The sequence below is a fragment of the Sus scrofa genome, unplaced genomic scaffold, assembly GCF_000003025.6.
Source record: "Sus scrofa isolate TJ Tabasco breed Duroc unplaced genomic scaffold, Sscrofa11.1 Contig2565, whole genome shotgun sequence".
In the NCBI taxonomy this organism is placed as follows: Eukaryota; Metazoa; Chordata; class Mammalia; order Artiodactyla; family Suidae; genus Sus; species Sus scrofa.
In genome coordinates, this window is record NW_018085127.1 from 1 (window position 1) to 22,436 (window position 22,436).

The 22,436-nt window shown below is 43.0% G+C and overlaps 1 pseudogene; it reads right to left on the reverse strand.

Moving 5' to 3' along the window:
- Positions 1-955: 955 nt before the first annotated feature.
- LOC110258624 lies at positions 956-20,954 on the reverse strand (annotated as a pseudogene).
- Between the last annotated feature and the right edge of the window lie 1,482 nt (positions 20,955-22,436).

Consider the following 22,436-nt stretch of genomic DNA (forward strand, 5'->3'; position numbering starts at 1 on the left):
ACAGGCTGGTAGGAGAGGCCTGGACATCAGTCACTTAGAGACAGGATATCCCACAGTCCCAATTTCTGGATGCCTGGGTTTCAAACCCTTCTGGTCCTTGGTTGAATCTAATCTCCATGAGTTACCCATCTTTACATCTGGAGAAGATCCAGGTGGGGACATCTCTTTTCTCAGGTTCCTTGTGAGGAAGAGGTTCTAGTAGTGGATAACTACAGGCATCAATCACTCCATATATTCCAGGTCTTATCAATATTAATAGTTTTGTCTCAAATAAGTGAGAATTATTTGGTTTGGCTTAAAAAATAGTTTTGTCTCAATATGCACAAACTCCATGAAATAATTCAGATAGCATAGTACTGCTCTGTCCAAGCATAGTCACAAATGTTCCTCTTTAGCTATAGAGGACAATATTTCGAGCTTATCATTGGAAGTCTAATATTTTGCCTTTAAAAGAACATGGACTGCTGTCATGGAAAATAAAAAAAAAAACATACTTGGATCTTTTAATACATTAGATGATGGCTGTATCTGAGGAGAAGAAGTTGTGGCTACAGAGAACTGAGGTCCACAGTGGGCATCATGGACTGGTGAGAAGAGATCCTTCCTATTCTAATCACAGGAGGGTTCCCTCAGATAAGATTACCCCTCCTCATGCCCTCCATCCAAGGGAAGGCCTATCCTACTACCTGGAGCATATTCAGGGTCTCCATCCTCCTCAGTGTCCCCTGTGTAATATGGCAGCCGAGTCACTGAGTCATCAGACAGGCTTGCTGGTAGGGAGAAAAACATCACAGACAAACAGAAACATTTCCCATAGCAGGAAGCCCAGCGTCATCGTTTAGAGGAAATATTGAGGCTTTGTCCTTGTAGAGAAGGGCTTGCAACTTGTGGGAGTTTGAGCTAGTGTTTGGGTTTGTGCTTGCTACAGGTAACACACAGCTAGCTCATGGAGAGAGCAGAGGGCATGGGACACACCTGGGCTGTCCAGTAGGTCCTCCTTCTCTGGTTTTATGAGGTCATCAATCTCCTGGTACAAGCCTTCATCGACAGCATCTTCAAAAGCAGATAAGGCTGGAAGCAGCAAGAGTTTAGAGGCTGTCCCTGGAGATGTTCCTTCACCAACAGACCCAATGCACTTGGGAAACTCTTTGGGATGCCGGGCTCTTTTATCAGCCTTCTAAAACAGAACTGGGTTTCCCGACCCTGACCTTCATCCCACACATTCCACACTCAATTTCTACTGAAATTTCTCCTTCCTGTTCACGCAGGAAGTTATAATTGTTGAGAGATTTGACATTCAGTCCGGGGCCAGGGCTTGATTCATCCTTTCAAGCTTTCTGTCTATTTTAGAAAAGTTGGAATTGTGACAGATAATGAGGTGGAGACCAATACTTGTGTATTTTTCTTGATGTCACACCTGGATCAATACCTTTCCCACTACTTTCCAGATCATTTAGCATCCCTACAGCCTACCTTGGTGCTCTGCTCTCCATCTGTGTAGCTGAATCCCCAGGATAACGAGGACCAGGAAGAGAAGGGCCCCAGTATGATACAGAGGATCCCAGGAAGGGAGAAGAGGCCAAGGACAGGAGCTGAGCCTGCAGTGGTGCCTGAGGACAGAGGGCCATGAGGTTTCAGGAGGATTATAAGACCAGAAGAACACCCAAATTCCTCCTTATCCCAGTCATCTTCTGAATCCTCAAGACTGAAGTCACCACTCAGATACAATGGGTCTGTCTGATCCCCAAGGTGAGACTGATCCAGGTCCTTGCCTGAGCTGTGCCAACTGTCTTCTGGATCTGCTTCTGAAGGGGTTTTGCTCAATTAAAGCTAGTGAATCTCTGGACATTACAGCTGCCACTACTTAGTAGGAGTATAAACATCTGATCTTAGGCTTTTCTGACTGATACGGAAATTTGCTCAAAAATACATGTACAGTGGAGTTCCTTGAAAATATGGAGTCTCCTCTAACACATGGCTCGAGCCACAGAACCACTTACTTCCACGAGTCGGGGGAACTGTTGTCCTCTCGCCTGGAGAGAAGTGAAAAAGAATAGATCATTATATTGAGTTGGCCTGAGAAAGCCATAGGGTTACTCTTACCATCCCTGGCACATTGAACTGTTTCAGGTTCCAGGAGATCAGGCAGTAACCTCTCCTGGAGCCAGAGCGCCAAACAACTGATTACTCCAGAGAAGGTTTCGGGACACAAACTTTCATGTCCTTCAGTCCTAGCCCCTCACCTGGTCCTCCACTCACCAGAGCATCTCACTCCAGCGTCCTCCTCGTGCTTGCAGTCGCTCTGCCCCCAGGGCCCCGCAGCACAGTCCCACAGGGAGGACTCCCTGCCCCTGCACTGCACCTCGTCCAGCCAGATGCTCCCACTTCCAGGGCCAAATGCCGCATCCCGCAGGGCTTCCAGGGCATGGCCACAGCCCAGCTGCTGACACACCACCTCGGCCTCTGCCAGGCTCCAGGAGTCATCACACACTGTGCCCCAGGAGCCGCTGTGCCACCCCTCCACTCGCCCTGAGCACACGCTGTTTCCTCCCCTGAGTCGCAGCTTCTCTTTGTCTGAAAAGGCAGCAGCCCCTCCTGTGACTGCCCCTGGTGGGAAGGAGGGAGCCCCTGGGAGGCACAGGGGAGGCTGGAGGGGCTGACATACCTGTGCAGGGGGCAGCAGCTGGACAGCTCTTGGGTCTCCTTCCTGCAGAAGCGAAGGAGAGGGACGTCCTGAGTCAGGGACAGCTGGGGTTGTCTTGTCCCCCAAACAAAGTTATCTATGACCTTTGGCTCAGTGCAAATGACAAGTGAAAACACAGGCTTCATAATCTAATGGGCTCAGACTTTCACTTGATCCTTCATAAGCTGAAATATTTTTTTATTTACTGGTTTATCAGTCTCCATATCCCAGAACAAATGCAGTATAGACACCTACAAATATATCTACACACACACTTACACCTCCCATGAAAGCTCTACTAGTGGAAAGACTTTTCAAATCTTATTCACTTTGTTTTTCAAGACTGTGCACATTGGATGCCCACATTCAATATGTATGGAGAACTCCTTTAAATACAGTGGTGTGGGTTTGATAAATATTTACTGAACGAACAAAATCCAGTGAAATATAATTCCTTTAAATTCATCCTAATCTGGAGTTCCCGTCGTGGCACAGCGGAAACAAATCCGACTAGGAACAATGAAGTTGCGGGTTCAATCCCTGGCCTCGATCAGTGGGTTGTGGATGCGGCGTTGCTGTGAGCTGTGGTGTAGGTTGCAGATGTGGCCTGGATCTGGCCTTGCTGTGGCTCTGGTGTAGGCCAGCAGCTGTAATTCCGATTAGACCCCTAGCCTGGGAACCTCCATAAGCCGCTGCTGTGAGCCTAAAAAGACAAAAAGAAAAAAAAAGAAAAAAAGAAAAGAAAATCTTATTTGCAACAACATAGAAGGAATTCAAGGGCAATACGCTAAGTGAAATAAGCCAGTCAGAGAAAGACAAATACCACATGAGCTCACTTGCATGGGCATTCTCAAAAAATAAACAAATAAATTCAGAGATGCAGAGAAAATTTTGGTGGTTGCCAAAGGTGGGTAGGTCCTGTGGGATAAATGGGTAAAGGCAGTCAAAAGATACACAATTACAGCCATAAGATAAATAAGTTATGGGAATGTGATGTCTGGCATGGTGACTAAGCTAATACTATATTGTGTGTTTCAAAGTGGGTAAGAAAATACATCTTAACGGTCTCATCTTAAAAAAATTGTAACTATGGTGATGGATATCATTTCCCAATACATCCAGATATACAAGTGTTATGAAGTACAGCTGAAACCAATGTTATGTGAATTATATATCAATTATAATGAATTTGTGGATTAAACGAGCTCCATCCAAACTTCATTTTGTAGACTTGATTTAAACTCATCGCTTACATTTAAAAATATGAAATCTCACTAACAACATACTACAGGGTTCAGACAGACACACAGAAACGGACAGTAAGTCACCTGCACAGGAGACATAGGTTTCCTCCTTTGGAGAACACGAATTGTAATTCCAAGGGTCAGAAGGACACTCCCAGAGAGAGCGATCAGTTTTCCGACACTGGATTAAGTCTACCCACCGGGGTCTAGAACCTTCCCTAAAAGCCACCAAAGAGTTGAGGGTTCCACTGTCCCCACAGCCAAGCTGCCGCAGATGATGGACAAGGTGATGTCTTCCATGGGGCTGCGGCAGACACCGCCCCAGGTCCCGTTGTAGAAAACTTCCAGCCACCCGGCACACTCCTGGTCCTCGCTCACCACCCTGAGGGCCAGGGACTCTGCAATGGAAAGGGGGGACCACGACACAGTGAGCCCTCCACTCAAAGCTCGGGTTTTCTTCTCTCCCAGAAACTGTGAACACTCATCCCCAACCAGCTGAGGAGATGCCCACTGGGAGACAAGACTGAACTCTGTCTCTCTTTTACCTGACTTTGTGCATATCTGTCTGTCTTTCTATTTCTACCACCGTGATGTAGTGAAATATGAACCAAGAGGAAGACCACATGGGCACCTGCAGGAGTGGGCAGTGAATCCTGCTTCCTGACAAAACCTCCAAAATCTATGTGAAAGGGTTGTGGATAGTGGTGCGATAGCTGGAATAATCCCTGGAACCTGTGAATGTATGACTTTACTTGGCAAAAGGGATTGTAACAATGTGACTAAAATAGAACCTTGAGATGTGAGATTAAGCTGGAATACTGTGGATTGATCACGTGAGCCCAGTCTAATCACATTCTTAGACCCACTGTCATAAAAGTGGAATACTCTTCCCAGCTGTGGTCAGAGGGAGCTGTGACTATGCATAATGATTAGAAACATGCAACATTGCTGGTGATGAATGAAGGAGGCAGTGAGCAGGAATATCAGGCAGTTTCTAGAGGCTTGAAAAGATAAGAAACAGAATTTTCCCCACAGCCTCAGAAGGGAAGCAGCTCTGTTGAAATCTTGATTTTAGCCCAGACAAGTCTGTTGGAATCTAATCGACAGAACTGGAAGGCAATAAAAACCTGTTGTTTTAAACCACTGAGTAGTAATTTGTTACAGAAGCAAATGAAACTAGTAAGTGGGTGTAAGATTTTGTACCAGACATAACTGAAGAGGGAGCCCTGCTTTCAAGTGGAAACTGTAAGAAATGGCTCTGCAGGAGATACTGCTGAGAGGAAAGCTCCAGAACCTCAGCTGCTACAGGAGCAAGCGAAACATCTACTTCACATTTGCTACAAAGTCAGGCTCCCTGGGAGGAAGCGTCCTTCTCTGGCCTTTCAGCAACTCTCCTCAGGCTCAGATCCCCTCCAGGCCCCACCCTCCCAACCTGTGGACAATGTGTTGAGCGGACCTGAGCAGATGACCCCTGCGTCCTCCTTGTGTCTGCAGTTGTGCCGCCCCCAGCCCCGGAAGGGCACTGCCATAGGTGGGACTCCTTTCCTGTACAGTTCACGTCATCCAGCCAGATGCGTCCTGAGCCCGCCCCGAAGTGAGCAGACCCTGGGGCACTGAGGGCTTCTCCACAGCCTAGCTGCCTGCACACCACATGCGCATCGTCCAGGTCCCAGCTGTCATCACAGACGGTGCCCCAGGAGCCCTGGCGAAGGATCTCCACTCTCCCTGAGCAGTAACTCCCTCCATCCACCAGGCGCAGCTGTCTGCTGTCTGAGGAGAGAGAGCAGAAAAAAGGTGGGGCATTTACACAGGGAAGGGGAGGGTTTTCTGGTCCTGTGCGACCCCTACCTGAGCAGTTGGCGGTGCCCTCCTCTGAGGCTGCAGAGCCTGCTGGTTCAGACAGGGAGTCATTGCACTGAGGCAGCACCTGGGTCTGGTTTCCTACAGAAACAGCAATGAACAGAGGGTTGGTGGGGTTGGAGTACAGGACCTGAATTAAACTAAGTAATAACTTGGGGATGGGGTCTGAGATGAAAGCAGTAACATAGCCTGAAATTATCATAACTTTAGAGTTCACTTTCTCCAAGGAGAGTTCTGCTTCTGACAACGTCACATGTTTTTAAAAGCAGCTTTTGCACTAAGAATGATTGAATAAGGGACCAACACAGCTGGCAAGAAAAGCAACAAAGTTAGAAAGATGATGTAAAGCAACTCCTGTGAATTAAAATTACCCTGACTTACTACAATGCTCAATAATGAAGAAAATGTAGTTAGTATTGGTGCTAGGATAAACAAATGATACAATGGAATAGAACAGAGGGTCTAAAAAAAGACACACGTGAACGCACTCTGCTTAAGACAGAGCTGGCACTGCCTTGGAGAAAAGAGTCTTTTCAGGAAAAAACTCAACTGGATATCTACATGAAACGACCGTTATCTTAACATAGATATCGATTTCAGAAGGAACATAAAATTATATGCAAGAAAAAGATTAAACTTCTATAAGACACTTTTGGAGAATGTTTCTATGATCTCAGAGTAGGCAAAGTTCTTTTGAAAGGGATATAAGAAACACTAAATGTACAGGGAAATGTGGGAAAGTTATATTTCCTTAAGATTAAAAAGTCGTTGTCACGGTAATTTATAGCATCATATTTGCAATAGTCAAGAACTGGAAACAAACTCAATTCTCTACCATTAGTCAACTGGATCAGGGCATGGTCATGTGATCATTCAAAGGCATATTCTCCAGTGACAAAAAATGAATAAAGTGCTGCGACAAACAACATCATGAGTAAATCCTAAACATAATTCTGAGTTGATGAAGTTAGACACCAAAGGAAACACGCTGCTTATTTTATATAGAGTTCAAGAATTGATAAAATAGTCTCATTAGTACAAGTCAGGTAAGTGGTTTTCGTTGGAGAGGAGGGAGGGCATAGTTACTGGAAGGAAGAGTGACTTCTGCAGTGCTCTGAATGTTCTTTTTGTTGCTCTGGGTTGGAATACATGACTGAGGTATACATTTATTGTTTCTACATGGTTTTCTGTGATTATACACAAATAATAATATTTTTTAAATACATTAAACTCAGAACACACTTGGCCTGAACTTAAGAATAAATGAGCAATCAGATGAACCATATTTCACCATGACATATCTTATTTTGAAGCCAGTTTTCCAGCACTCTTTGCCCTTAGGGACATTCCCCTCCAGGAGCATCCTGAGTACCAGTTAGCCCTTCCCTCTCTTACCTGAGCAGATCACAGAGGCTGTGTTCCCATGGGCACAGTCAGGAACACCCAGGGCAGTCACAGGGCAATGCCACAAGAAGGACTCAGCCCCAGAGCAGTGAAATCGGGCTTTCCACATCGGATCACCTCCCTCTGCTCCCTTGGGGTGGAGAGGGCGACTCCACAGCCGAGCTGACGACACACAACATTGGCATTGGCCATGGTCCAGTGGGAGGCACAGAGTGTTCTCCATCCTCCAGAAATATTCATCTCCACTCGCCCCGCACACTGAGAGGTGCCATTTCTCATGAGCCGGACTTCCGTGTATGCTGGTGGGAGAAGACGGATTTCAGCAACATCTCAGTTTTCTTACCTGAACTGGGTAGGCAGGGAGGTGAAGTCCTGATACACTCTCACCTGAACAGACAACTTGAACAGCTCCACTGTGGTGACAAGTGCCTCCTGGACAGGACACTCTGGGCAGGACCAGAGCTCAAGCTCCTCCCCTTTACACCTGAACTCTTCAGGCCAGACCTGGTCATCTGACTCTCTGAGGGGCCTCTGACCCAGGACAGACACAGCCTTGCCACATCCCAGCTCTGCACAGATGACCTGAGCCGTGGGGAATGTAAAGTTCCCATCAGACACTGGCGTCCAGTCTTCTCCAGAATGCACTTCTACTCGCCCTGAGCAGGGTCCATTTCCTCCAACCAGACGCACAAATCCTAAGAGAAACAGGCAAACAGCAAAGCCAGGGAGGGTTCATGATCCTGGCTTGGCAGAGGAAAACAATGTGTTACAAGCAAGGGTGTGAAAGGTTTTCTTTTCCAGGGCTGGGGCCTGGAAAGAGAGTTTGTCAGTCATTGTCAGATTTGCATTTTCATAGGAAAGTTTCTAAAGAGAAATCCAGGATTTGCAGGGTCAGTGTGGAATGGCTGATTCCCAAGAATGTATCTTTTGAGGTTGGTGAGGAATGTGAATTCCTCACCCAATGGTCTGGAAACTACAGGGCCCCCCTCCCCCAAAGTGCCCTGTAGTGGGCATTCAAAATTGGGTGCATGGGTATGACGATCTGAACTAACCCAGAGTGAAACAAGTCCATGGGATTCAAGAGGTTTGAGGTCTATGAGGCAGACAAGGTTAGCCAGCCATCCTGAGATTTCTGAGGCTAGAATTCTGGGCAGCTTTCTCTGGGGAGCCAATGCTTAAGTCACTGAGAATAAGGAACAACACGAGGGATGGATGTGCCAAAGTGTAGGCAGACTTCTGGCTCAAGGGAGGAAATACTGATTTTATAACAATCCACCCTCGTGACATCACTTTTTTTCCTCATCATTTTTGATGGTAAGAAATTCCAAGAGTTTCTTAGGTGAGCTGATTTTGAAAGGAGTTCTCCTCAGATGAGTTTGGATATTAAGAAAGCTCAGAGAGTCATAGGAGAGAAGGGGGCTGGTCCTGGCCATCTTTCTTGAAAGCCTGGGATTTATCAATGAACCTGGGAGAGGGTGAGTTCTCAGCGGCAGTGTGCAAGAGAGCTGAGTTTCTTGTTTACTTCATTCTAGGGGGTTTTGCTTCCAAGAAATGGCTATCTTAGCAAATGCTATGGAGTGACAGTAATTGCGTGTATTTTCTTCCTACCTCTATGCTAACTGCATGTTTCTTTCCTATTTAGGTTCTTGAGAAATAGCCAGCATGCTGCCAAAAAGGAGAGTGAGGAAGAAAGAACAGAAAGCAAACAAGCCAGACACAATTTGGAGTCTTCCAAATTGCAAAAGCCCTGGAATGGATGAAAGACAGAAATATTGGGGGGAAAAAAAAACCTGTCCAACAAATTTTTAGTGCATTTTATCCCCTGTGTTGCTACCATTTGCCACCTAATCCTTCTACCCTTTCCCATTTCTCCACAGCAGACAAGAAAAAACAAACAAACAAACCCTCTTAAGCGCTACAAATGGATCACAAGGGAACTCCAAGAGGGAAGCACTTCTATGGATGGGGTGTGTGGTAGGTTGAACTGGGAGTGGGTGGAGTATGAACCTGAAGGAAGGAGACCAAGGAAAAGACTTGTGATCATGATTTGGTCTTTCGGGAGCCTTTTTTTTTTTTTTTTTTTTTTTTGTCTTTTTCTAGGGCTGCACCTTTGGCATGCAGAGATTCCCAGGCTAGGGATCTAATCAGAGCTGTAGTCGCTGGCTACACCAGGGCCACAGCAATGTGGATCCAGCCGCGTCTGCAACCTACACCACAGCTCACGGCAATGCCAGATCCTTAACCCACTGAGCAAGGCCAGGGATCGAACCCGCAACCTCATGGTTCCTAGTAGGATTCGTCAACCACTGAGCCATGACGGGAACTCCCGGGAGCCATATTCTGAATAGAGAAAAGGTAATTCAGTTTGAAAAGAATTAAAACCTCAAATCATAGAGGACCATTTTAAAGATACACTTGCCTGATTTCTGAGTGTGCTTATGATTATTATTTATGTGCATGGTGGAATTCTTTCCGATAAAGGTCTCCGATTGAAGATTTGGAAAAAATATTCTAACAGAGAAAAATCTGCCACAGACAGCAGGAGGAAACAGAAAAGACACCACAGAAACTGAAGAATGGAAGGATTAGCTTGACCCTTTCTATGAGAATGAAGGGTGAGTGAGAAAACGCTGTGCTTGCCCTTGATTATTTATCCATTTCCATCTCCCCAGACAGGCTCAGGTTAGGACCCCTAGTCTGGTCTGGTTGGAATTTGGTTATAGGCTACTCATTCTAATTAAAGCATTTCTTTTTTTTTTTTCCTAAACAAGCTGTTAGTTTCTGCATTATCTCATGATATTATCAATTTAGAAAGAACAAGAAATATTCCTTGCACACTGTTTTATGTAGCCTGACACATGTCAGACTTTCAAATATATGCTTGATAATCAATAAAGTCTTAGACACATTGGGAAAGAGCCTCCTGAGACAAATTATTATTTTTGATTTTCTACTTTATTTTAAAGTGTCATAGAAAAATTCATGTGTTAACATTGCAAGAAAATTTATGAAATAGGTTGATATGAGAGGATAAGCCATTGAATACAATAAACCAATTCTTGTGTAACAGTAGACTAGAGTGGATGCGGTAGAGTATAACTATCTAATGGACTCAAAGACACACACACAAACATAGAAATTTAGTATTTGAAGAAGGTAGTATTTGAAGTCACTACAAAAGGTAGATTATTCAACAAAGAGTACTGAAGAACGGAGGGATCGATTTGAAAATAATGAAATAAATCTTTATTTGCTGTCCATCTCAAAAATAAATTTTGTGGTAGATAAATGTATATATATCAGATTGAGGCATGAGACTTTGAAAGAAAATGATGAATTAGAGATGTTCTTTGAAAAACAGGGTTGACTGTGAAGAAGACACATTCTATGGCTTTCTCATGAAAGTAATTTTTTTCCTCATGTCATTTAACATGACCCCCCGGATTTCATGTTGACTGACATCGTTTGACTCTGCGATGTAACAGAAATCTTGTCATTGGTCTATGATTTGGGAAGGACTTTCTAGTATCTGCCCAAGACTGGTATTGTTAGTGAGAAGTGTAGTTTTACTAATCCACTAGTTCCACAGATGTTGTCATCTGCGGTAAAGTAGAATCTGGGCTCACCGCGGACGTTACCCGCTTGTTGGGTGACATTTATACACTTATTTATAAGTTTCTGTGCAAATGAGGGCCAAGGAAGTCCTGACTGACATGGAGCTCTTCACTGAGCTCCTCACTGGTTCATCTGAAGAGAGTGAGTGAATTTTTTAGGGTGAAGACTAGGATAGCTCCGGACCAGTTTCTTGTCCTTTTAATGGAAATCAGTCTTGATCGGACCTCACAGGTGTCAGGATACATTTCTGAATATCTGCCTAAGCAGAGGAATTGGCAGAGGAAAAGCAGTTTTAAAATGGACTACCGAATTTAGAATTAATATGTCTACCCGATGCCACAGAAACTCCAAAGGACCAAAATAACAAACATTGAAGGTAACCAAAAGCCCCTAAAATTTGAACCCTGTGTCTTGTACCATGGAGAACTAGGGTCACATGTTGGGTCATAGATACGAAGAGATGCAGACACACCATTACTTCAGTCAAAAGGAAGAAGATACCCAGGCCCGCACCAAGCAAAATGTGGCCTCTTTCAGGGCTAAGGTCAATAAGTGTTCAGTCTGTAAATGATATTGGAAATGCTTGAGCACTATGCTCTTACTTTAGGCCAGAGAAGATAGAGTCTAGGGAGGTTCTGTCACAAGAGCCATTTGTTCAAGGTCACAGAGTTAGAGACGGAAGCCCTTCTGTCTGCTTTGTGCTCTCAGGTCGGGGGTTACTGCCCAGCAGCTCATCTTCCTCCAGGTTTGGTGTTCAGTGTGCACCATGGCCCATTCTCCTTGGTGCTTCACCTCTACTCACTCTTCTCTCACTTGCAAGAGAGACATCAAATTGAGTCATAGGAGGGATCTCAGGGGGCCAGTTCTTCAGGAAAGTACTCTTTCTGCACCTATGCCTGAACCTGGGAAGCCTCCAGTTTTCTATATGTCAGCTTCTGCTTAGGGCTCTCTGGGCCAGAAGAAATAGTCCCTCTTACTGTTATAACTTTGGGGCTCTGTTTTGTCCAGGGACGCGGGAGAGCAAGGGTGACCAGTTTGGTTTTCATCATTTGTCCTCTAGATCACATCCCTATTCCTCTCCCTTTGACCAAGACCGCCTCTTCTGTCCTGCCTGTAGCTATGATGCATATCTGCATCCAGACCAACTCTCAGGGCCTCTGACCATCAGCCTCTCCTGCCCCTGTATCCTCTGGCTCTTCATCCATCTCTCCAGTTCCTACTATTTTGATTAGCGTAGAACACTGTGTTGCGTGAGTTATAGGAAGTGTCTGTTGCATGTGGTATTTGGCCAATTTCATGTGGTTGTATTAAAGATAAAAACACCTTTTTAGAATTTGCCTTGTTCCAGGGACTTTGGTAGATGCTGGGAATTTAAATCCCAATAAATCAATATTCATGTCTTTGTGGGGCTTTACATCTAGTGGAGGAGGAGAACAAGTAGACAGTTTCAAGCCCTCTGAAAAGTTTATGAGAGACTTGGGTGGTTGCAGAAAGGGAAACTGCTCCATCAGAGGATTACTTATTTATGTAAATCAACCCCACTTAAGACAAAATGAAAATTGTGATCGGATATATCCTTGTCTTATCTCCTTTTGTATAAACATCCTGTGTCCCTAGGTACACACAGCATCCTCCACATCACACCTGGACCCACAAAAGCAACTTATAAAAGAATTGTGAAGATTAATTTTTTTTTTGCTTTTTTGCTATTTCTTGGGCCGCTCCCGCAGCATATGGAGGTTCCCAGGCTAGGGGTTGAATCGGAGCTGTAGCCACCGGCCTACGCCAGAGCCACAGCAACGCGGGACCCGAGCCGCGTCTGCAACCTTCACCACAGCTCACGGCAACGCCGGATCCTTAACCCACTGAGCAAGGGCAGGGACCGAACCCGCAACCTCATGGTTCCTAGTCGGATTCGTTAACCACTGCGCCACGACAGGAACTCCTGAAGATTAATTTTAATTGGGATAATAGATTAAACTCTGTCAGGTAAGACCACTGGAGAAGAAAAGAATAGCAGAAACGCAGAAGAGGAAAGCAAATGAAGCCCATTACTCTGTGCACTCAGGGAGGATGGGTAGATGTCTCAGACCTCTCTAGCCCATCCATCTCCTATTGGCCCATGATCAGACACCAGCTTCCTTGGATCTTTCCAATCTCTCAATCAGTGATTAACGCACAGACCATACCTGAGCATATGACTCCTGCATCCTCTTCATGATTGCAGTTGTGCTGCCCCAGCCCGGGGAGGTGCACTTCCATAAGTGGGACTCCTTTCCCGTGCAGTTCACGTCATCCAGCCAGATGCGTCCTGATCCTGCCCCAAAGTGAGCTAACACCTTGGCTTCTAGGCCTTCTCCACAGCCCAGCTGCCTGCACACCACATTCACATCGTTCAAGTCCCAGTAGTCATCACAGACGGTGCCCCAGGAGCCCTGGTGAAGGATCTCCACTCTGCCCGCGCATCGACTGCCCCCATTCACCAGGCGGAGCAGATTGCTGTCTGAGGAGAGAGTCAGGAGAAGACATTTACACAGGGAAGGAGAAGGGTTTTCTGGTCCCATGGGGCCCCTACCTGAACAGTTGGCGGCGCTCTCCTCCGAGGCTGCAGAGCCTGCTGGTTCAGACGCGGAGTCATTGCACTGAGGCAGCACCTGGCTCTAGTTTCTTATGGCAGTGATAAGAGAATAATAGTGTTGAAAAATAGGGAAAAAAGGAAAATTTAAATTGAAAATACTCTAGCGAGGTATAGCCCAGGTCATATGAGTTAACCTCTGGTTTGTAGAGTTCTTCATAGCATTTGAGAAAGATACACAGGAAATGTTAGCCTCTCTACCCTGAGCAGGTAAATCAGTTCAGAGTCATAGCAAAGGGCTGGCAGCTGGATGGATTTTTTTTTTTTTTATACCCCACACACACTTTGCTGCCATTGACCTGAGAGTTAAAAGGATTAGATTAAAAGGAATGGAGTGAGGAACTGGTCTCGTCAGAAGCCTCGGCTAGCAGCCACGAATCCTCTACTACTTAGAATCGTTCTTGGTATAGTCATTCCAAACTAAGAAACATACCATGATATGCCATGGTTTGCCTCAGAATCCTTCACTTACAGTTCACAGCTTCAGACTCCAGATCTGGAGTCTTAGTTTCAAAAAATATAATCTCTTTAAGTAGATTGTGGAAACTTGCATGAGAGAGGAGGTAAAATATTGATTGGAACTGGCCAAATTCCACTGGAACTCCTAGAATGGCACTTCTTTTCCCAAATAAATCTCATCTCAACTTGGATTTTGTGTCAGGAGTCACTGTTGTTCAACATGTGGAGTGATTTGGTCTTTAGAGGGAAAACATCATGTATTTCTAACCCACCACAGGGAAGAAATAGGTTATATTCCTGGTCCGAAAGCACATGAAGAAACAGTTCTGACAGACTCAGTGTATTATTCTCTCCTTTTGTATGTAAAAAGTGATGTAAAGAAAGATTGAATAATGCATAATGATGTTGCACTTTAAGTAAATGATGAAGTAAAGAAAACCTAACATTTTCTACCTCCATGAAGAATGGAGGGATTCACAGCAGCCCAATGATCTTGCTGTCTACAGCTTAAAGCCTGGAAAATGTTTTTCAAAGAAGTAAATTTATTAGACATTTGTGAACATAAACAGACTAAATGTGCTGAAATTCGGAAGAGTGAGACCATGAAACATGCTTCAATGTTAGCCAAGGATCTACAACTACTTTTTCTCTGTGGGAATTTCACAATTTGGTACATGGCTTAGAATTTGGGCTCAGGCAAGCAGAGGACATATGATAGGCCAGTGTAACTTTGAGGGTTACCTGGTGCTGAAGCGACAAAATAGGAGACTTGAAAGCCACTCTCACATAACAAGTTGTCTCCTCAAATATTTGCCCAGTATACAAGCTGTGAAGGGCAGGAGGACAAAGAACGATGTAAAAATTTTGGAAAGTAGAGTAGATATTCCCTCATTCTCTTGAGTGCTGAGCTACCAAAACTTCCAAACTGTCAATTCAAAGCCCTGAAAGCCCATGGCGTAGAAACAGAAGAATGGAAGGTACATGGAGTGTTACCGAAACTGCAATCCAGACTGGTCACAACTCTGTTCTAGGTTGTATATAGATATTTGGGCGATCTGCAACCTTTCTCCCACCTGCCTAGCAGAACAAAAGGTGAATCCTTTCAGGTGTTAGAAAATATGTGTGGAGGGCATTCCCTTGGGGTGCAACAGGTTAAGGATCCAGCATTGTCACTGTGGCAGCTCAGGTTGCTGCTGTGGCACACATTCAATCCCTGTCCCAGGAACTTCCACATGCTGTTGGTGTGGCCAAAGAGGGGAGGGGGAAAATGTATCTGGAATTTCCTTTTTTCATACATAATTTGTAGCATTCAATAAAAATTCCATGGCATTTGAAGGGCTGATGGCATGGCAAATGAACAAAGTGAGAAAAAGTAGATAAGAGAAAGCAGAGGCACACATGATAGAGATGCTGGATTTGGCAGATAAAGATTTTAACTATGATCAATTTGTATTTAGGAAAAAAGAGGGAAGCAGAGAATAAACAGGTGAAAAGATGAAAAAAATTAACAAAGAATTGTAAATACATAAAATATATGAAAGGAACAATTGCCCACTGAAAATAAATGTCTAGAATGAAGGATCAAATGAATAGAATTAAGAATTGAATTGAAGAATTGAATGAATATTCTTTTACATAAATCAACACAGCATGAATGACTTAGAGGTATCCTACAAATGAGAGGTGAGAAAGAGAAGAAAGATAAGGAAGAGGAGAAGACAAACAGAGACAGGAGTTCCCACCATGGCACACTGGGTTTAGGATCCAACTGCAGCAGCTCTGGTTGCTATGGAGGTGCAGCTTCAATCCCTGGCTAGGTACAGTGGGTTAAGTATCTAGTGTTGCCACAGCTGTGGTACAGGTCAGAGCTGTGGCTCTGATTTGACCCCTGGTCTGGGAACTTCCATATGCCATGGGTGTGGAGGAAAAAAAAAAAGGCTAAACAGAGACAGAGCAGCAGATGTACTGTTTGAAGATAAAATGATTGAGAATTTTTAAAAATGGATGGAAGGGAGTGAAAAGTCCCACACCTAGTAAAGCTGATGAAAATCAAAGAAAAAAGGGAAAATCTGGAATAATAACAGCTTGTTTAATACAAGAGAATATGCAGAAGAAGAGAAAAAAAGAACATAATGCAGATGGGTCAATTAAAAGTAAAGTGTAGATACTAGCCCAACAGTATCAGTATTGCATTTACAGGAAGTGGATTAGATACTTCAAATAAAAGCCCATGTAGATAAAGCAACAAAATTCACCTAAATACTCCTTGCAAGACACTCAGGATAAAGAAAGTTTGAAAGTAAAATGATGGAAGACAATGTATGTACTATGTAAACACTAATCTTTAGAAAACTGTGTCAATGTCACAGAAAATATACTTTAAGGCAAGATACCCCAATTGAGTTAACGAGAGAATTTTCATGATTATAATGGGATAAATCTTACTAAAAACATTATAGATATCAAAATCCAAGAAAGATATCAGAACATAGCTTTGAGGAGTTCCCGTTGTGGCTCAGTGGGTTAAGGACCTGAGGTCGTCTCCACGAGGATGAGGATGTGGGTTCGGTCCCTGGCCTCACTCACTGGGTTAAGGATCTGGCATTGGTGCAAGCTGTGGTGGAGGTCACAGATGCACCTCGGATCCCATGTTGCCATGACTGTGGTGTATGCCTGCAGCTGCAGCTCCAATTCAACCCCTAGCCTGGGACCTTCCCTATGCAGCGGGTGTGGCGGTAAAAAGAAGATAAGGAAAAACAAATCATAGCTTTGAAATATACTTCAGAGAGTGAAAAGAAGAAATAGACAAAAATCACTATTAAAATGGGGAACTTTAACACATCCGATAGCATGCTGACAAAGCATATAGAAAAGAAGGAAGAATGAAGGAGATATAAAACAACACAGCATATGTAGAACAGTGCACCCAACAGCGAAAGAATTCACATTATTGTAAATGCACTAGGAGCACCTAGCAAAAATGACCATATGCAGCTCCCGTCGTGGCTCAGTGGTTAACGAACCTGACTAGGATCCATGAGGATGCCGGTTTGATCCCTGGCTTCGCTCAGTGGGTTAAGGATCCAGCATTGTTGTGAGCTGTGGTGTAGGTCACAAATGCAGCTCAGATCTGGCATTGCTGTGGCTGTGGCATAGGCTCGCGGCTATAGCTCCAATTCGACCCCGAGCCTGCGAACCTGCATATGCCGTGGTTGTGGCCGTAAAAAGACAAAAGACCAAAAAATAATAATAATGAGCATATGATAAAAACTTTCAGAGAAATGAATTCATACAGAGTATTTACTCTGACCACAGTGGAATAAAAATAATAATTAATAAATAAATATAGGGCAGCCATCCCTATTTGGAAAAGTTAAGAAACATCCTTCCAAAACAGTACCTCAATCTGGAATAAATTTAAAAATTAGAAAATATTGTAAAGAATGATAATAAAGGTGTGGTATATAACTAAATTCTTCTAGTGAAGCTGAAGTAGTGCCTAAGGGAAATTTATACCCTAGACTTAGAAAAGAGGGAAGACTGAAAATGAAAAATTGTAAGCTTCCGTTTAAGAAACTAGGAGATGAGAGAATAAAGCCTAGAGGACATAGAGAGTTGATATTAATAAAGAAAACACAAATTAGTGAAAAAGAAAGTAAGCATAAGATAGGGAAAATAGAGGAAAATCTTTCAAACGTGGCTCATTGAAAATTGATAAACACTGAGCAATACGGAAATGAGAGAAAAATGAAGTTAACATATCAAGAATGAAAAGAGACAGCACTATAAGTCATACAGGTCTTTGGTAATAATTTTACTGAGATGCAATTTACACACTTAATGGGGATAAATAGTCAGAAGAGTGCCAATTTCTCCACGACCTTGCCAATACTGGCTTTGAATCTAAGCCATTCTGACAGGCGTGAGGTAAGAGCTGACTGTGGTTTTGATTCATATTTCCCTGATGATTAGCAATGTCAAACATCTTTTCTTTTTTTATTATTTAAAAAGATTTTTTTATTGTCATTTCCCCAACACGATTATTTTTTCTACTCTACTGCATGGTGACCTAGTTACACATACATGTATACATTCCTTTTTCTCACATTATCATGCTCCATCATAAGCGACTAGACATAGTTCCCAGTGCTACGCAGCAGGATCTCATTGCTAATCCATTTCAAAGGCAGTAGTTTGCATATACCTGTTGGCCACTTGTATGTGTTCTTTGGAGAAATGTCTGTTCAAGTCCTTGGCCAAATTTTTAATTGGGTTATCAAAGTGTTTTGTTTTTTTCTTTTTTAATCTTGGGTTGAAGGATCTCCTTATATATTTTGGAAATAAACTGTTTACATGACTTGTTGCAGGTTGCCTTTTCACTCTATTGATGTGTCCTTTGCTCTGCAGAAGCTTTTAGTTCGATATATTTGCATGTGTCTATTTTTGCTTTGTTGCCTGTTCTTTTGGTGTCATACCCATGAAATCATGAAACAATGCATTTTCGTTTTGTGATGGAACTGAAATGTATCACACCATCACACAGGGTAAAATAAATTCAGATTCAGTAATGTTTTACATAGTCTTTAGTGGAACTATAAAATTATTTGCAGAAACTAAAACAGGATTAAAAGTTATTTGGGGATGAATAATGGCATTTGCAACATTGCATTAAAAGCCGAAATCATAAAAGTAAACATTGTAGATTTGATCATATGAGCCCCCCTTCAGACGCATGACCCTAAAAACATTAAAAAATGAGGGAATTATTTTTAAAAATCATGTAAGAAAAGCACTAATGATATTCTTTTATAGAGACTTCCTAAAATAAATAAGAAAATTTAAAACATTCCAGAGGAAAAAATAAAAGTGGTTATGAAAGCTATCTTGAGATTGCAATATAAGAAATAAGGTAACATTTTTTATATATGGTCTATTAGAATAAAAACATGATATCATGCACTTAAGACGAGATTATAAAGAAAATAATAACACTTTAAATTCAGTTAATGTTGCTGAGAATGAAAGCTATTGAAACTATTCTGATGGACAACTAGGGAATATATGTAAAGAGAGTCCTTTTAGAATGGTTAACTTGAAAAAATAATAGTGGCTTTTCTATTAGATTAATGCTGATGTTCATAAAATTTTTATCACAGCATTGTAATTGAAAACATTAATGTAAGGAAATAGGATTAGATAAATTATGATTCAATAACAGTATGGCTGAAATAGGGGCAACCATACAAATGACATAGAAGATATCTTAACAGGGCAAAAAGAAATTTTGAATACATTTTTAATTTTGAAAGTGGATATAAAATGGTGTACAGGAACTTTATGATTCAGCTGAGAGAGAGAGTGAGTGAGTGTGTGCGTGCAGACTCTGAGATTTAAAGCAAATTCTTTAGAAGAAAACTAAAGGGAGCTGGCAGATCCTGACCTACTGTAGAGACTCTATAACATGTGCCAGGCTCAGGAAATATTTAATGCTCTTTGGAACCATCATACCAAGGTTGAAATTGCCAAGTTGATAAGGCAAACTCATGTGAACTGAATGCCTTAGTATGTAAATTAGTGCTTTAATGACAGGATCCTGCAAAAAGTTCTCTCTGAGGAAACGTTATGCTTGAGGGAGGAGGTGAGCTTTATTCTCAGCCTAAGGAGAAATTTCTTCACTTCTCCCATGGCTAGAGAGCCCCAAATTTAATCAGAGCACCAATGTTATATTTCATCTTGAGAATCCACCTCTATCCATAAGAGCCTGCACAGCCTGAAAAAGGATAGCCATCATTATAATATGGCCTACACCCAAGGAATTGGAAGTTTGAAGAAATTTAACACGGGAGTGAGGAGTAGAACTTCTTGCTCCTGTTGGGAGGAACAGAATTTCCTGAAGAAGAGAGACAGAGATTTCTGACTGGGGAGGCTTGAGATAGGGAGGGAACATGGGATAAGGAAGGGATGGAGAGGTGAGGAGCTCTGCCAAAGCAGCCAGGCTTAGACTGCAGGGGCCAGGTTATCCAGGGGGTGTGATTATAGATTATGCAGGGAGGGCTTTCCTTGCAGAAAGGAAAGTTTCCATATCTGCCCTCATCAAATGTACATTCACACATATCATCATTCTCATTACCACCACCAACACCAAATCCAGCAGTGTGGCTTAATCTACCAGTCTGAGGGTGTCAGTTCTATGGACTCCTATCTAAAAGATTGACGTCCGCCGGACAGATATATTTTTTTACACTTTTAGCCTTCATACATTCTCCCCCCCACACCAGTCTTGAAATAATACATGTACATGCACACACACACATATACATACTTAAAGCATACACACACACGATCCATAAGCTAGGACCAGAAATAACTAAAATACCCATGGAGAGCATACAATATGGAGTGCAGGAAGGGTAAATCAGAAACCCAGCCTGAACAGGTCCCTCAGCCACAATCCATGATAGGAAAACCGGGAAGTGATCATTTTCTGAGCTGTTAGGTGTTGACCGGGAAGGGCGAAAACACTGACACCGGTCAATTGGAGAATAAAATTTATCTCTCTGCAACATCTTACTGCTTAACTTGAAAAACAAAGCCCCATGAGGGGAAAAATCAACATTCACTGTATCTAAGGATCACATTTGGTCAAAACCTATGGTCCATAGAGAGGTGTGGTCTTTACAACACAGGGATCCTTCCCTCCAGAATCTTATGGCTAATCCAGTATCTCAGCTGATCTTGAGGATGCTTACCTTGAGCACTCGACAAGACACCGAGGAGGAGAAAAACAAGTCCTTGGAGAAAGCACTGCATGTTCACGGTCGTGCCGACCCTCTTGTCTTTGGGCAAGAGCCTCAGTTTCCTCAAACCACACAAAGAATCCTCCAGGCCCTTAATGGAGTCTCTTATGCAGGAAGGGGATTATATAGACCCATCCTCTGACATTGCCACCTTCCGAGCCAATAGAAACCCTCTTTAACATCTTCCGTGCCATCAGATACTATAGAAAAGGAAACTTTCTGAAGTTCAAACACCAATTAGATGCTGAATCTTAAATTTATCTCCTTATATGAGATACAAGGGTTTCTGACGTCAGGTTTCATTCTACCCCTAAAACTGATACAGAAAAGCCATATTGAAAAAAAAATACAAGGCTTTCTTTTCTCCTCCCCAGCAATAATTGGACTGAATGGCTGGTTCAGCTCAGCTGTGGGATCAGCCAAACTTGCTGTTTCTAGGTTAGTTCTACCTCCCCACGGGCCCAAGAAAAGATGAATTTTTAAAAACTGGAGACATAGGTCTTCAGTGTCAAGTAGCCAACAGGTTGTGCCTGCAAAGAAACAAAGACGTCTCTAACAGAGAACAAAACTCAGGCAGGTACAGAATTGGGATTATAAAGATGACAAATTCTCAGGTAAATGAAAAAAGGGTTAGGTGAGCAGCAGGGGACGAGATATTTGGCTTTGTAGGGTGGCTTTCCTCTCCTTCCATTTCTCCTTGGTGAGTGAAAGCCTCGTAAAGGTCTCGGGCTCCTGATGGTCCTGAACAGGCCTGAAGTCTGTCTTTCCTTCCCTCTCATCGCAGAGAACTTGTTGCCCTCAAGACCACCATGACCGATACAGACAGAATGTTTTCACCTGGGAAGAAATTATGGTTCCCTGGGACATGGCGGGACGAAAGTTTACAAGTTAATTACCCGGTTAGTCCCGTTTTAGGACGTGGCAGTGTGCACCTGATACTCTGGGCTTCAGTGGTTAGAAAGTGTAAGCCCTCCTGTGCCTGGGTTCTCTTTTTCAACATTAGTGTCCCTGGGTCTCCTCTTCCTCCATTTGTTTTCATATAAACCAGTTGGTCTACTTTCACATTCTTTTACAGGCCTCTTTGAAAAAACAAGACGGCTGTCATCACAGTGCTTGGAATAGGAATCAATTTTACACAAATTGCTTATCTCATCCTTGCTATCAACAAGACAAGTCCTGATCACTTTATCACTAATTTTTCTTATTTTTATTGAAATGTAAAGGACATATAACATTACTGTAACAGTTTTTCTTTTGGCAGTGCCCCACAGATCACATAGGTTTTTTAATCCTCTTTTTCATCTTTTATTTTTTTTCTTGTTTATTTCAAAATTCTTGACCTCTAGATCACTCATTCTGTCTTCCATTTGTAGAGTACTGCTGTGCATGCTCTTCATTGCATTTTTCTTTTCTTTTAACGGCTATACCCATGGCATATGGAAGGTCCCTGGCCAGAGACTGAATCCAAGTCACAGCTGTGACCTACACCACAGATACAGCACACCAGTACTATAACTGCAATGGTCTGAGGATTGAACCCATGCCTCTGAGGTGACCTGTGCTGCTCTCAGACTCTTATCCCACCGGGCCACTGTGGGAACTCCCTATTGCATTTTGTCATTTCATTAATTTAATCTAATTTCCATTTGGTCTTTTTTTATGATTTCTATCTCTTCAGTAAATATGTCTATTTGTTCCTGTATTATTTTCATTGTTTTTGTGTGTTGTCTTTCATCAAA